At 35.6% G+C, this 13,759-nt stretch overlaps 1 long non-coding RNA gene across 1 annotated transcript; it reads left to right on the forward strand.

The window, feature by feature from the left end:
- Positions 1 to 339: 339 nt before the first annotated feature.
- LOC149645965 (uncharacterized) lies at positions 340 to 1,268 on the forward strand. The gene is made up of 3 exons (XR_016371995.1): positions 340 to 383; positions 853 to 936; positions 1,193 to 1,268. It is a non-coding gene; the product is annotated as an uncharacterized LOC149645965 (long non-coding RNA).
- Positions 1,269 to 13,759: the final 12,491 nt, after the last annotated feature.

The following is a 13,759-nucleotide window of genomic DNA, read 5'->3' on the forward strand; positions in this document are numbered from 1 at the left end:
GTTATTTTTTAAGATGAGCATAGTGTATCCTCAACAATTATCGATGGTAGCTGCTTACGGATATTTGAATGGGATACCTTCTCAAATTATGGTTGACGCCCTTTCCCATAATAAAGTGGTCCATTTGTACGATAATCCCTTAAACTCGATAAATCTATTTTACCGTTTGTGGGACACAAGTGTAAGAATGTCCATCGGAAGCTACTCAGTAGCTAAAAATTCTTATTGTTATTTGGATGGTAGCAGGTAATACCATTTAATTTTTTTTATTACTTTGCTAAGTAAAAATTTGTTTTGTTTTTCAAAACTAATAGTATACCAGAGGAGATTTTGGTGAAAAATGGGCCTTCATTGGGAATTTTCCCGGATTATAGTAATCAAATGTGAGAATGTTTCTTTTTTATTGGCGTAATTTATAACTACTTATATGTAGTTCGGGGCGCGGTCGACACTTGACTCGTGTGTAGAATTTCTTATTATCAGCTGAAAATCAAATGTAGACAACATGTTGCTATATAGTTGTTCATCAGGTGCAAATAAAGTTTTGAGCTATAGTTCTGTTTGTGTTACTTAAGCTTTAATGAATAGACAATTTCGGAATCCATATTCTCTGAAACCAACAAACAGGGGCGAGGCCGCCATTGGCGTATTCTCCCTCTCTCAAAGAAGCAGCGCCAGACGGAGCCCAAGTTCTATACACGCATAAAGCTAGGGATGGAGATTATCCTAATGGCGGCTTGGCCTCTTGTGTGTTGGTTTCTCTGAATGTAATTTACGAAATTGTCTATTGTTATAAAATTGGGAAGAAAACTTTAAATGGGCGTTTATAGAACTAAATGTAATATCCTACAGGAGCGCTTCACCTGTAGCGGTAGTAAACCTGGATTCAGACATAGATAGTTGCGACGAACGTGAACTTTCCCAATTCATCTCATCGTGAGTAGTGATCTTTCTAAAAATTCAAGGTTTGGACATTACATAAGTCTCTTTTTGTATTTGGTAAACGTATATGGCTAATTGTGCTTCTTTTAAATGAGTTATCTAAAGTCCGAAATCGTGAACTTTATTATTAAGGGTAGGATTGATCTGGTGAAGGCTTTGGGTTGTTGCGGGACGGATAAAATATTTCGAAACCCTTTGTGTGCATTATTTGTCAGTGAAGGTTTATGTGTAAAGTTGTTGTTATTCACAGTAATTCAGAAATATTTGAAGTGGCTAAGGAAGATGAGGGGTCTGGTGTAGATGGGGACGCGTGTGCGACAAAAGACGAGATGTGTGATGGAGATGGAGGCGCGTGTGCGACTGGAGATGCCGCTGTTGCTGAGCAAGGTGGCGAGCATGTGAACTAAGAGAAAGACATATTTAGGGAATAGAAAGGTTAGCTTTTTTAAAACTTAATTAATTTTAATTACTGTAAATAGTGGTATTTTAAAGTGACGTGCACTACGCAGGGCAGGGTCTCTACGAAGGATTAGATTGGTTGTCAAACGAACTAGCCAAAGTTAAACAACTTTTAACTTGCTTTAAGGTGTTGTGTTTTACCCAATTATATTCTTCAAAAAACAACCTTTTTTCCGTTAATTTGCATCGGCGCGAAAAGACACCCTTTAGTTTTTGATGGAACTGTGATGTACAGATATATTGGGAGAGGAAAAAGAACCCCCCCCCCGTTGTTTATCTTCACTGCCCGCCCCATTAATTAGTTTAATGCAAAAATTAAATATTTTGTGGAAAAAATTATTCTATTGATATTACTTTGAGTTACTATCTATATTTGAGTTATTTCTTAAAGAAAGTGTTTTGTGTCAATATTTAATCTTATTTGGTCTATTTAATAAAAGAAAAACCAGAACAAGATTAAAATTTAATTAAAACTTGGTGAAAATGAAAATCGATATATTCTTTAAATTCAATATAAAATGCTTTATTATTGATTATATATAGTTATTTACTGAAATGTTTGTCTTTTTTCCTAAAATAAAATTCAAAGTGAATTCAAATCCAGTATTCAAGCAGTATACCTTTATTTTTTTAATTAGGCCTTAATTAAAACTAATAAGATTAAAGTTCGGAGGATTTTATTTAATTTTTTATAGTATATAGTTTATCTTTCAAGAAATATCTTTTTAGAAGTACTTGATTTTTGGCGGCTTACGTATATTAACAATGAAGAAGAACTAATAAAAATAACAACTTCGTTTACGCAATAAAAAACATGGGTAACGTGTGTAAAAGCACTTTAAATAAAGATGTTATTTTTATTAATTCTTCTTCATTAAATATCTCTTCTTAGTGTATAAAAATAGGTGATACTTAAAATAGTTCCAACACCAACCATCTTGTTTTACGATGGGTTTACTGTTTTTGTCGACGTCACAAGTTGCCTTTAAGTGCATGTATGTAACTATGAATCAACGGTTTTTCTCGCTGAACCCGGCTTAGAGTTTTATCAGACGATAAACATTGGAAACGTGGTGGAGATAAACGTTCGCCCACGGATAGTATCCCTGATTCGCGAAACAATGAGGTATTGTGGTAGAACAGTGCTTACATGGCAACTGATAGATATTGAAAGCGCTTGAACAGTTTACCATTGTAAAATTAACTTCCTGCCGTTGCCAAGCAATACAAAGCGATTCTTGTTGTGTAAGTGGGTAGTGACATAGTCAAACCAGCGAGAGAATAGCGCTGAAATACATGTTAACCTATGGGGCTCAGCGCTATTCTCTCGCTGGTTTGACTATAGTCATCCCCACTAGGAGAGGTAAAATTTTGGTTTTCCCAACTTGTTACCTCTCCGAGTGACGAATGCCACGGAGAGGCTCTGTGCCTAAGGTGTCTGTCTGTCTTTGTGTTAACTTCTGTTATTGGTTTTTAATTAATTGCAATAATTGCATATCTAGGTATCTAGGTAAATAGGTTTGTAGGCAGTCTTCCTCTTGACTCAGAGAGATAATATATTGGTTTTCCCAAGATGTTCTTAAATAATTTAATAAATACAATAATTATTAATTTTTATGTTTCAGTGACAAATCAAAAAACACAGTCTTAAAATAAATGCGGCCCAAGTAGGGAGTCAAAAAAGTCCTCAAATAGTATTTCACGCCCCCTTTTTTACCTTAACACTTTTCATATTATACTAACCCTTCTTTGTTAGGGTGAAGATCGTCTATGTTGAGCTAGTAAGGATACTTTTAGTCACAAGAATCAAAAGAATCAATTTTCGGAATAAAGTTACCATTTTTGGACCCTTACATCACTTTCCATCCAATTTTGGACTACTTTGCGCAAATTTGGATAGTTTTAGCACCAAGAATCGAAGGAATCCATTATTGGATTAAAGTTAGCATTTTTGGACCATTCCATCACTTACCATCCAAATTTGGATAGTGATTGGACTCATTTTTCTATCAGTGCACTCAACTCCGACCTCCCCTCTTCCTCTATTTTCCCAATATGTGAAATATACGATTCCGGTGTATGAGTCATCTGAGCCACCGCAACATACTCAGCCCATATTACCATATAGGTCGAAACCTTTTCACATTAGTAAACGGTACATAACTTTCCAGACCTAACCTTAATAACCTAACACTATAAAAAATACATGTACATAAATGATTATGATTATAGCTTGCGCCCACTGATACTTGTTGTGCATGTTCAATATGCCGTCACGGTAGAAGCTTGACTCATCAGTAACTAAAAGGTTATGTGGTAAATTAATATCTTGACGTCGAGCCATAAACCATTGACAAAAGTCTAGTCGTCTCGGATAATCCGTATCGTTAAGTGCTTGGATCCTTTGTAGATGGTAAGGAAGAGATTTTTGTCATCGGAGAATTCTCCAGACAAGTACATAAGTTAACCCCAATTTGCGCCCAACTTTCCTGGTGCTTTTTGCGGGATCATCCTCGAATATTGCGAGTACTTGTTCCTCCACAACTTCAGGAACGTCTTGAGCTATAGCCTCACGTCCCACAGGTTGGATCTTTCCTCCCTCTCTCAATCGTCTGTCGACAGCTTGGATAGTTTGTTGATTGGGCAACTGTCTTTGAGGGAAGTGGTCCTGGTACAAACATTGAGCTTCCAAAGCGTTACCCTCTGCGAGACCATACATCAGGTGCATATCCGCATATTCTGCATTGGTATACGGCATAGTTAACAACACCATATTTAAGTTCGATATGTCTAGTATTTATTACATCTTGTACTGTACCGTTTATACCCGTCTATAATTCCAGGCACCCTTCCAAAGTTCCAACACAATAGGCCTAACAAATAGGCCTGCACTTTGGAACGGTAATTAATGTTTGACCTATTAGGTTTGCACTTTGGAACGGTAATTAACGTCTAGCAAAGGTTCATAAACGTGTTTATATATATATAATGGTGAAATTCCGTGGAAAATTTCGATTAAAATTCTAATTGAACTTAAAGACTTTAAGTTACGGACTCGAGCGTCTCGGCGCTTCCGAATAATCTGACTCCGAGGTCGTCAAAAACCAATTTTACTTAACAGTCTTCAACTTGTTCGACGATTAAATTTTTTTGGAGGGATATCTCTACCCGGACTAATGTTTCTTTCATGGAAACTATCTGAAAAAGTAATTGATTTAGATTTTCAAAGTTTCGTCATTGACCGTACTGTCACTAACGATTTTCGTAATTTCACTCGTTAATGGGCTTAAAAGTTGTTTACTTTTGCCATAAACATAGCACCGGCCAAATTCTCGGGGTCTATATTGGCGTAGACTTCTCTATTGTGCCACAAGCTTTGAACGAAATTTTTAACGCCATTTTGGCACAAAACTTTAACCCTTCTTTTTTTGGGGGGAAATGGTAAAGACGACAATTCTTTACTCTAAACGGGGGGAGGGAAACGGTGAAAAACGTAAAAATGAAGTAAAGATACTGGTGTTAGCGCTTTATAACGACTAACGAGCTGCATTCGACTTTCGATGGCCCTAACGCCATTTATAACGCCAATCAAATGTTTAAGGGGCGCTGACCAGTACAACGTTAGATCCTCGATGATAACCCATTTGAAGAGTACGTTAACGTCAAAACGTTTAAGGCGAACGACTTCTTCTACAAACGGTTGTAGGTAACTTTTCATATCGAACTCAGCCCCGCCAATTTCAACTATATCGGGCGTCGGAATGTTCCTAATATTCTTTAATTCAACCCCGGTATCCTACAGAAATATTTTTTACGATTAACATGGTTTAAAATTAAAAATTAGATGGTTTTATTACTTTTCATCGCTTGTACGCAACTACGGTCAGCTTCACCCGTTTTATCCGTATGTACGAGCTTAATCAGACGAGGAACTTCTAAGAGCGTTTTTTCCGTCGAGGTGTCTTTAGGAAGATTTATTACGACGTGGGATTATTGGTTCTCTTTAATGAGGCTTAATCTTTCTAGTTCATTGCCTCGAAGTTTTCTAAATATAATTGAAATTGAGCGTTTCCTAATAAAAGAATGACGAAGTTTCGACCAACCCTTGTTCCGAGGATTCGACAGAAATTTGAAAAGCGTTTTCGACAGTGTTATTTATTAATTTGTTTTGTCTCTTTTATCCACGCTTCTTGCATTGTGTTCTTTATCTTCATTTCATTTTCACTGCAGGAAAGTAGCTCAGATAATGTTTCCAGTTCTCCTTTGAAATCCCTGTTAATGAACTTAGTAACCTAACTCATGTCTTTGCTCTTCTTATCAGAAATTTTCAACTTTAATTTGTCACACTTTTCCAGGAGTTTAGCATTCACAGGAAACAAACGATGTTTCCGAAGTTTCTCCTTTTTGCGGCGGGTTCTCAAGGATTTTGGTGATTTATGTTTCGACGCTAGTGAAGTTTTATCTTTGCTTGTACCCTTACAAAACGTTCTAGCGAATCCTTAAAAAATTTCCGTTGGAAATGTATTTGGAAAACCAAAAGGTATTCTTTGGAATAATTGGGAATATTGGCCCCTTTTTCTTTGGAAATTGTAAAGGGATACCTTAAGAAAATGGATTGTAATTTCCTTAGAATGTCTTTAGGTAATCCTTTGGAATGTCCTTAGGTAGTTCTTTGGAATGTCTTTAGGTAATTCTTTGGAATGTCTTTAAGTAATTCTTTGGAATGTTTTATAGAATTAAATTTGGATTTCCAAAGAATGTTTTTGGAATCCCTTTATGAATTCCAAAGGGATTGCCAAAGAAATCCTTAGGGAAGGGTAGGTTTAACCCGGGGGGGGGGGTCAGTAATTGTTGCCAACTATAGAGGCTGGGGAAGGGGTATGCCTGTTGTGACGGGAAGCAACTTCAGCTGCTACAGCCTTACCTTTTGTATTTAAAAAATTTACTATTAATTTCTAGTAGAGAAATTAAAATATCAGTCAGCTATAGAAAAATACAAGAATTTCCAACAAAATATAAAATTTAATATCAAATTTATTATTCTTATGTTGAAGTTATCCATTTAACTTTAATTTTTATCTTTAGCTTTGTTTGTTGTTTCATTTATCTTATCCTGAATAGTCCTTTTTACAACATTTTTAGGAACGGCATACTTTTGACAAGTATAATTTTAAAAAAATTAAACCGTTATAATTGTTCTTGAAAAATAAATTAAAATCATAGAATATAAATTCTATACTTCTGCTTTCAACTTGATAAGTTTCAAAACCAGTTAAGTGCTGTTTATTATTATTGGAAAATTTCTTTTTAACCATAAGATCGCGGAAAAAACAATTTTGCAATTCAAAATCATGAACTAAATTTTTATTTAAAAATTTTATACCTATAATAGCCAAGATTTTTCTGGATCCAGTTGTTGTTTGGCGGGGATACCTTTATGAGCATTTGATTGTTTTCCTGAAAGAGAAGTGTTAACTATTTCGTCTAGTTTGAATAACAAGAATAACAGGTTTATTGCGAATGACGCAGGATTTCCATTGGCCGAAAATTCGGCATTCAAAAGTTGTGATTTGGGTATTGGAATTCCATTTCCGATCAAGACCTATTACAAAAAAAATACATTTTAGTTAGCAAAAACTATTTCTGGGCAGATGGATTTTTCTTTGATAAAATTTCATTGAATATAGTAGGATTGGCCCAGTTATCATGCTCAGGGTGCTGAAATTTATGCAAATTTACAAACAATTTCGACAGAGGACGGTTGTGTGTGGTCCTCAGAAGAATGCACATTATGGAATTTTTTCAGTTTTTTAACCAACGATCCGACGTCTACAGGAAACATTTATTAGTAACCATATTTGTGAAAATTTATTTAAGTAACATACCATTAAGTTCCTTTTGTTCCTTTAGTTGTTCCTTTAGTCTTTTATTTTTAGCCTTATATTTATCAATTTTGGCCTTAAGTGCTTGCACCAACTCGTCTCTTTCTCCAGTCGAGGCCGCACATTCATGTTTATTTCTAGGTTCTTTATCATCCTGTTCACTGCCATTAAACGCCTTGTCCTCTTCATTAAACGCCACCTCCTTTTCTTCATGAAAAGTAACCACCTCAAAATCTTCATTGAAAATAGCGGCTTCGACATTTTCATTTAAAATAGTCGCCCCGTCCGTTTCATTCAAAATAGCCACCTCGTTATCTTCATTGTCAGACACCTCTTTTAATTCTTGCAATAAACGAGAATTTTGCTGAGAGAAATATAGAGATAAGTTAATGATCAATAATATTTCTTTTTATAAAACTAATTTTTACCGTTTTAATCGCAGTACTTGTTTTAACATATCCACGCTTAGATTTCTTGCTCTTCATAACCTCTTAGGCTCTTCTCTTTCCTACTTCCTCATTTGTGCCTATTTTAACAAAATTATCCTATAAAACCATTGGATTTTTAACAGGTAAAAACTGACTAAAGTTAAAAAATAGTCCTAAGGGAGTCTTACCAGGTAATTTTCGTTGAGCATAACGAACGTCATAACGAATACGTTAATAAAAAATCTAACAAAAAAATTCTTAAAAAATATTTTTGTTTCGTTATGACATTCGTTAAGCATAACAAATAATTCCGGAATAGAGCCTCAAACGTATCCCACTTTTATTATTTTTCTTTTTCGGGGCAAAATAGAGTAACAACAGCTCTGTACCATTGTCCGTGTTAAGCTCTATGGGAAGGTAACTTGGGCTGCCATTACTCTATTGAAATATTTAAGTATCGAAAGGGCTTGGAATTAAACTTATTCAAGTTATTAAAATCTCTTATGAATGAAAGAAGAAATTAATTAAGACAAAGTGTACTTACCAAAATATTGCAATATACCAGGAGCCGGTTCTTTATGGTCGTCCCAACGAATAACAGTAACGGTATTTACATATTTCTTCAGATCAGAATCAGATGCTGCCGCAATTTTTGCAGCTAATGTCTTATTTAAAATTCTTCTAATTGGGTAATTATCCCAGATGTCCAGCTCTATCCATTTCAATAAAAAGTGGAGGCCCCTTTTACTCATATTAAACTTAATTTTAAATTAATACACAAGAGTCAACAACGCGCCAGAAACGAAATCAGGGAATAAAGACTTTTACGTTTTACCAACGTGTTTTCTCAAATGTAAAAACCCTTTGAGTAGCTCATTCCACGCGCCCCTCTCCGGCGCCAGCTTAGCAGGTCTCCGTGGGCTCCGCGCGCATGCCTCAAATTTTGGTACGCACTATATTTGGCGGTAAATTTGAAATCCATGTCTTTATATACAAAATATACGAGGCATGTCAATGTCTGCCGTCCAGCTCCAGTCATCGGACAAACCGGAAAAAAAATGGCTGGTAGCCCTGACTGCTGTTTCATTTTTTTTTAAGCTTACTGTCTAGCTAGGGCTGCGTAGAATATTTTTTATCTATTGTCCGATTAATACTAGTGAGATTAAGTCTTAGAGCATGCGTAGGTTGTAACAAATAAAGAATGTCTTACAAACAGTATTTGTGGAATAATGTGGGGAAAAAATACCTAAACGGTTCAGAACTAGATTTATGAATCTAAGGAAATCGATCCGTAACGGAGTAGGGGAATTACCAAAAAATCCAGAACTTCCAAATGATTTAGAAGAATTTTTGAATGAAGATTTGAATAGACCACAACCACAGGAACTAATACTCGACCAGTTGCCACATGAAGACATAGACTCAGACGACAGTGACGAAAGTGGCAGGTATGTAATGTTTAACAGCATTTATTTTCATTTTATTTATATAGTTATGTATTGTATATTCAATCAAGAGAGAGGAATCAAAGCGATTTTAATACATGGAGCTCGTCAGATGAAGATGAACTAATGGATACAGGTGATTCTGATCAGGAAAATAAATCTGAATTGGACAACTCGCTGTACGAGGGATCTCGGCTAAGCAGAAAAGAAAGCCTTTTACTAATTATGTCACACATTTTACGATTTCATTCATCCGAAGAAGCTACCAAAACCCTGTTACAGCTGTTAAAATGGCACCTGCGTCCAATTGCCACGTCAGGGTTTCCTCTGACTAATTTCTTGTTTTTTAAGCATTTTGATGGGTCGAAGTCAAATTTCACTCCCCACTTTTATTGCAAGTCTTGTGACTTGAACAACATTGGCCCAAAACCCGCAGAATTGATTGACTGTGAATGTGACATTTTCGGTGAAAAGTATAAAGAAGAAGACCTGCTTAAGAATGGTGATTACTTTCTAGTTTTCGATATCGACAGTCAAATATCGAATTTACTCCATCTTCTGAACCTTGATGTGAAACCTAAGGAAGCTCGCATTGATGTAAGCGAAATAACGCACACTTTAAATTACAACAAGAGGAATATGTCCACAAACGATATCTCTATTACTTGGAACACAGATAGCGTACCCGTTTTCCAATCTTCTAGATTTGACATTTGGCCGTTGCAGTTTGTTATAAATGAATTGGCACTAAATATTCGAGAGAGGAATACCCTTGGTGCGGGCCTATGGTTCGGCGAAAAGAAACCGAACATGAATTGTTTTATAAAGCCTTTTGTCACCACCATGAACAAACTGTCCTACAGAGGTTTAACTTGGCGAAATAAAAGGAACGAAGTAATCAAAACGCGAGTTTTTCCGGGCCCATGCTCTGTCGACTCGGTAGCACGATGTGCAATGATGAACATGACCCAATTTAATGGACTGTATGTGTGTCCTTGGTGGAGAAACCGTTAGCAAAGGTAATGAAACGACCTGTTCCTATAGCACGCAAACTGGCGACACTTTTTCAAATCGTACTCATCGATCTGTTTTGGATGATGCTCGCATAGCCGTTACTAACGGGGAACCATCAAATGGTGTTAAAGGTCCTTCGGTTTTGGTAGACCTCAAGAATTTTGATATTTGCGAGGATATGGTACCAGACTACATGCATTGTTTATGTTTAGGGGTAGTTAGAACAAAAACAAATATGTGGCTGGACAGTAAAAACCACAAACTTCCCTTCTATATTGGCAACAAAATAGATCAATTAGATGAAAATATTTTACAAATAAAAGTTCCTAAGGAATTTTCACGAAGACCGTGATAATTTTCAACGCGTAAATACTGGAAGGCTTCAAAATGGCGATCTTGGGCCCTTTTCTACTCCGTATGGAAGGGTATTTTACCTAAAATCTTCTATGAACATTGGCTGACACTTGTTTTACTGCTTCAAAATCTAATGCTCTCAGTTTTACCACTCAAAACTCTTTACGAGGCAAGATATGCGTTAACTTTCTCAAAGATTACGAGCGATTATACGGAAAAGAGTATATGGTCTTCAGTATTCATCAATTGCTACATTTGGTTGAGTGTTCGTCAAGGTGGGGTTCTCTGTGGCTTTTCTCAGCTTTTCCCTTTGAAAATAATAATGGGCGATTGATGAAGCTTTTTAATGGTACCCAATATGTCCATTTTCAGATTGCCAAGAAGTTTATATTATTACAATTTCTACCTACGTTAATGTTGGAGCACAATGTTTTTAAAAACAACCCTTTGGTCAAACTTTATTTTGATTCCTTGAGAAATTATCTTAGTCAGTTTCCGTCAACAACTGAAATAAAAAACTATTTTATGGTGGGGCCAGCATTAACATCGGTAGAAATTAGCAATAGTGACAGGGACTTGTTAAGGTTAACCAATTTAGGGGAAATAACTAAGCATTTTTATAAATCATTAAAAATTAATGGCATATCATTTACCACCGAGTCTCGCGCTAGTAAAAATAGGGAGAACTGTTTTGCCAGTATAAAGACTGAGACTGGTACTATTTATATAAAAATTAACAAAATATTCCGAACATTTCACGAAGACGAAACCAAATTCTACATGATAGGCGAAAATATAAAGTTTCATAAAAAAAACCCTATAAAAAGTAACGCTTTTAGAAAGCTTAAAATATGTCAAAGAATTTAACGAAAATGTACTAGTAGAAATCACAGATAATGATAAAAAAGTGCATACGAATGGAAATTGAGGAAAAAGTATTTTTATGTGAAATACATTATATTTTGGTAGGTAATTAAGTGAAAAGAAATAGTAACTATTATCAGGAGTACATTATAACCCCCCTTCGGGGGGGAAGTATGAAAGCCTTTAAAAATCGTGTGCCAACAATGTTTCGTCGTGAAACTCCGCGGATTCACACAATAAACCTGGCCGCTTTACTCTTTAAAAAATAGTTCAAGAAGACCCAAGGACAGTTCCGGTACTGCTTTTAGTGTTATTGTACGTAGTCTGTTAGACTCACTAATGCAAAGGCTTATAGATTAGTGGAATTGTGGCGTTAACTGTGATATTTTTTCTGATTACGGGCTAGATGGAACAATTTGAGCTAAACGAGTTCATAAAATTGTATTAGAACTAAGCGACCGCAATTTTGATAAAAACTTTGGAAATGAATCTCAAAGAGAGTTCCACTCAAGATTTACAAATAATTATCCTGCAGCAGCGGGAGAACGACCAAACTTTGGAGTAACAGGGCTCGTGAAAAGGTTGTGCAAAATTTTTTTAAATATTTATCAAAATATTAGTCAATGTAAACTTAAAAAGAATGTTGAGAAGAACACGAAAACCGTGATTGATTGGCATAATTCAATAGCAAATGATTTTAATTGCCTTTCATCTTATTTCAACTATAATGATTGTGCCGAAGCTGATGTTGATAACAACACGAAACTACAGATATTGCACGCATACGGTAGAGCTGTCTATAGTACCATTAAAGATCATCTACCGAAAAGAATACCTCCAAAAGAATCCAACCTTAACAACTTAAAACCTACTGAAGATTTTAAAAAATATGAGAGGTCACTCTTAAGCATTGGAGGGGGTTGTATTGGAGATATTTGGAAAGTATCAAAACAACGGCTAATGTACAAACGACGAAAGCTCTCAAAGGCACAACTGAGGAAGTCTAGGGTGTTATATTGGTGTTGCATGAAGTATCGGATGAATCAAAGTGAAAAGAAGAAAATAAGGTTTTCTGGGATCAGAAAAAGAGATCGTGGCGGCTTTTTTATACCTAAATATGAATTTCAAACATATTTAAGAAATCTTAACAAGCGAATGAGGGAGGTTTTGACTCTTGATGGTATTAAGATTCATGGAAGAAATATAGCTAAAGTAAGTGTGCATGCCAAAAGTATTTCATTATTAATAAAAATGGTAACCATTTCCGTTACTGTCATGATTTAGGCTGCAGCAAAGGCTGTGAACGAAGATGAAAACCTTGAAAGAGACTTCTTAAAAGCTTCTCATGCCTTAAGTCCACATCTAACAAAAACGGATCAACTTCTGTTTCATAAGGAATGACAACGAAAATTGTTGCACGCAACAACCAATGAAGTGCTAACAGCATGGGACGCAAAGCTCTCAGAAAAAGGCAACAAGGCGCAGAAAGGATGCGCGTCTCTTAGAGACACATTATTTGTTGAGTCAACCAAATGCAAAGGAGAAATGAAAACTGTGCCAAAAACCCAATGTGGAAAATTTGAAAAACAAAACCTTAAAACCTCAAATGAACCCACGACTGAAACGAAATGATAACGTTAAAAACGAAAACAAGAAAAGAGAAAGCCCAGAAGTCGTGAAAAACAAAGAAAAATCCAATAAATTAAATCATCTCAATAAGGATGAGAAAGCAAACAATTTCAAGATTTTGAAAAAACCAAATAATACACATCATCCTATTGATCACAAAAGAATGAGCTGTGTTAAAAAGAACTGTGATCAAATGGACACCAAGACAGTTTCACCCAAACAGGAAACTACAGCTGCAACCGTAGATAGGAAAGTGAAAACAGTGGTTGACAGTATCTCAACTTCTAACCCAGAAACTGAAATTAAGTCCAACAAAAGAAGGCGAGTCATGCCAAGGCACTTACGCGATTATGAAATATAGTTGTTAAAGTTTAAATTCGCACATTGTACGCCTAAACCAAATACCCCAACCCAAATATAAGTCAATCAGTAACAATATAATTGCGAATTTCAGTACGCCTAAACCAAATACCCCAACCCAAATATAAGTCAATCAGTAACAATATAATTGCGAATTTCAATGTCACTCACGGCAAAGGAAGTACAAATTAAAAATATCCTAGTTTCAGTATTAATATTCCTTAAAGTGAAAGGGAAACCATTCAAATATTTTTGTCAAATTTGTTATTTTACTTCCAACGTAAATGTTCCTTAAAGCACGCCAAATACCAAATATGTTTGTGATATTCGCGATACCAAATATGTTTGTGATATTCGCGATACCAAATATGTTTGTGATATT

The sequence above is a fragment of the Phalangium opilio genome, unplaced genomic scaffold (genome assembly GCF_054372755.1).
Source record: "Phalangium opilio isolate 3A_F unplaced genomic scaffold, DU_Popi_V2 ptg000090l_1, whole genome shotgun sequence".
Classification (NCBI taxonomy): Eukaryota; Metazoa; Arthropoda; class Arachnida; order Opiliones; family Phalangiidae; genus Phalangium; species Phalangium opilio.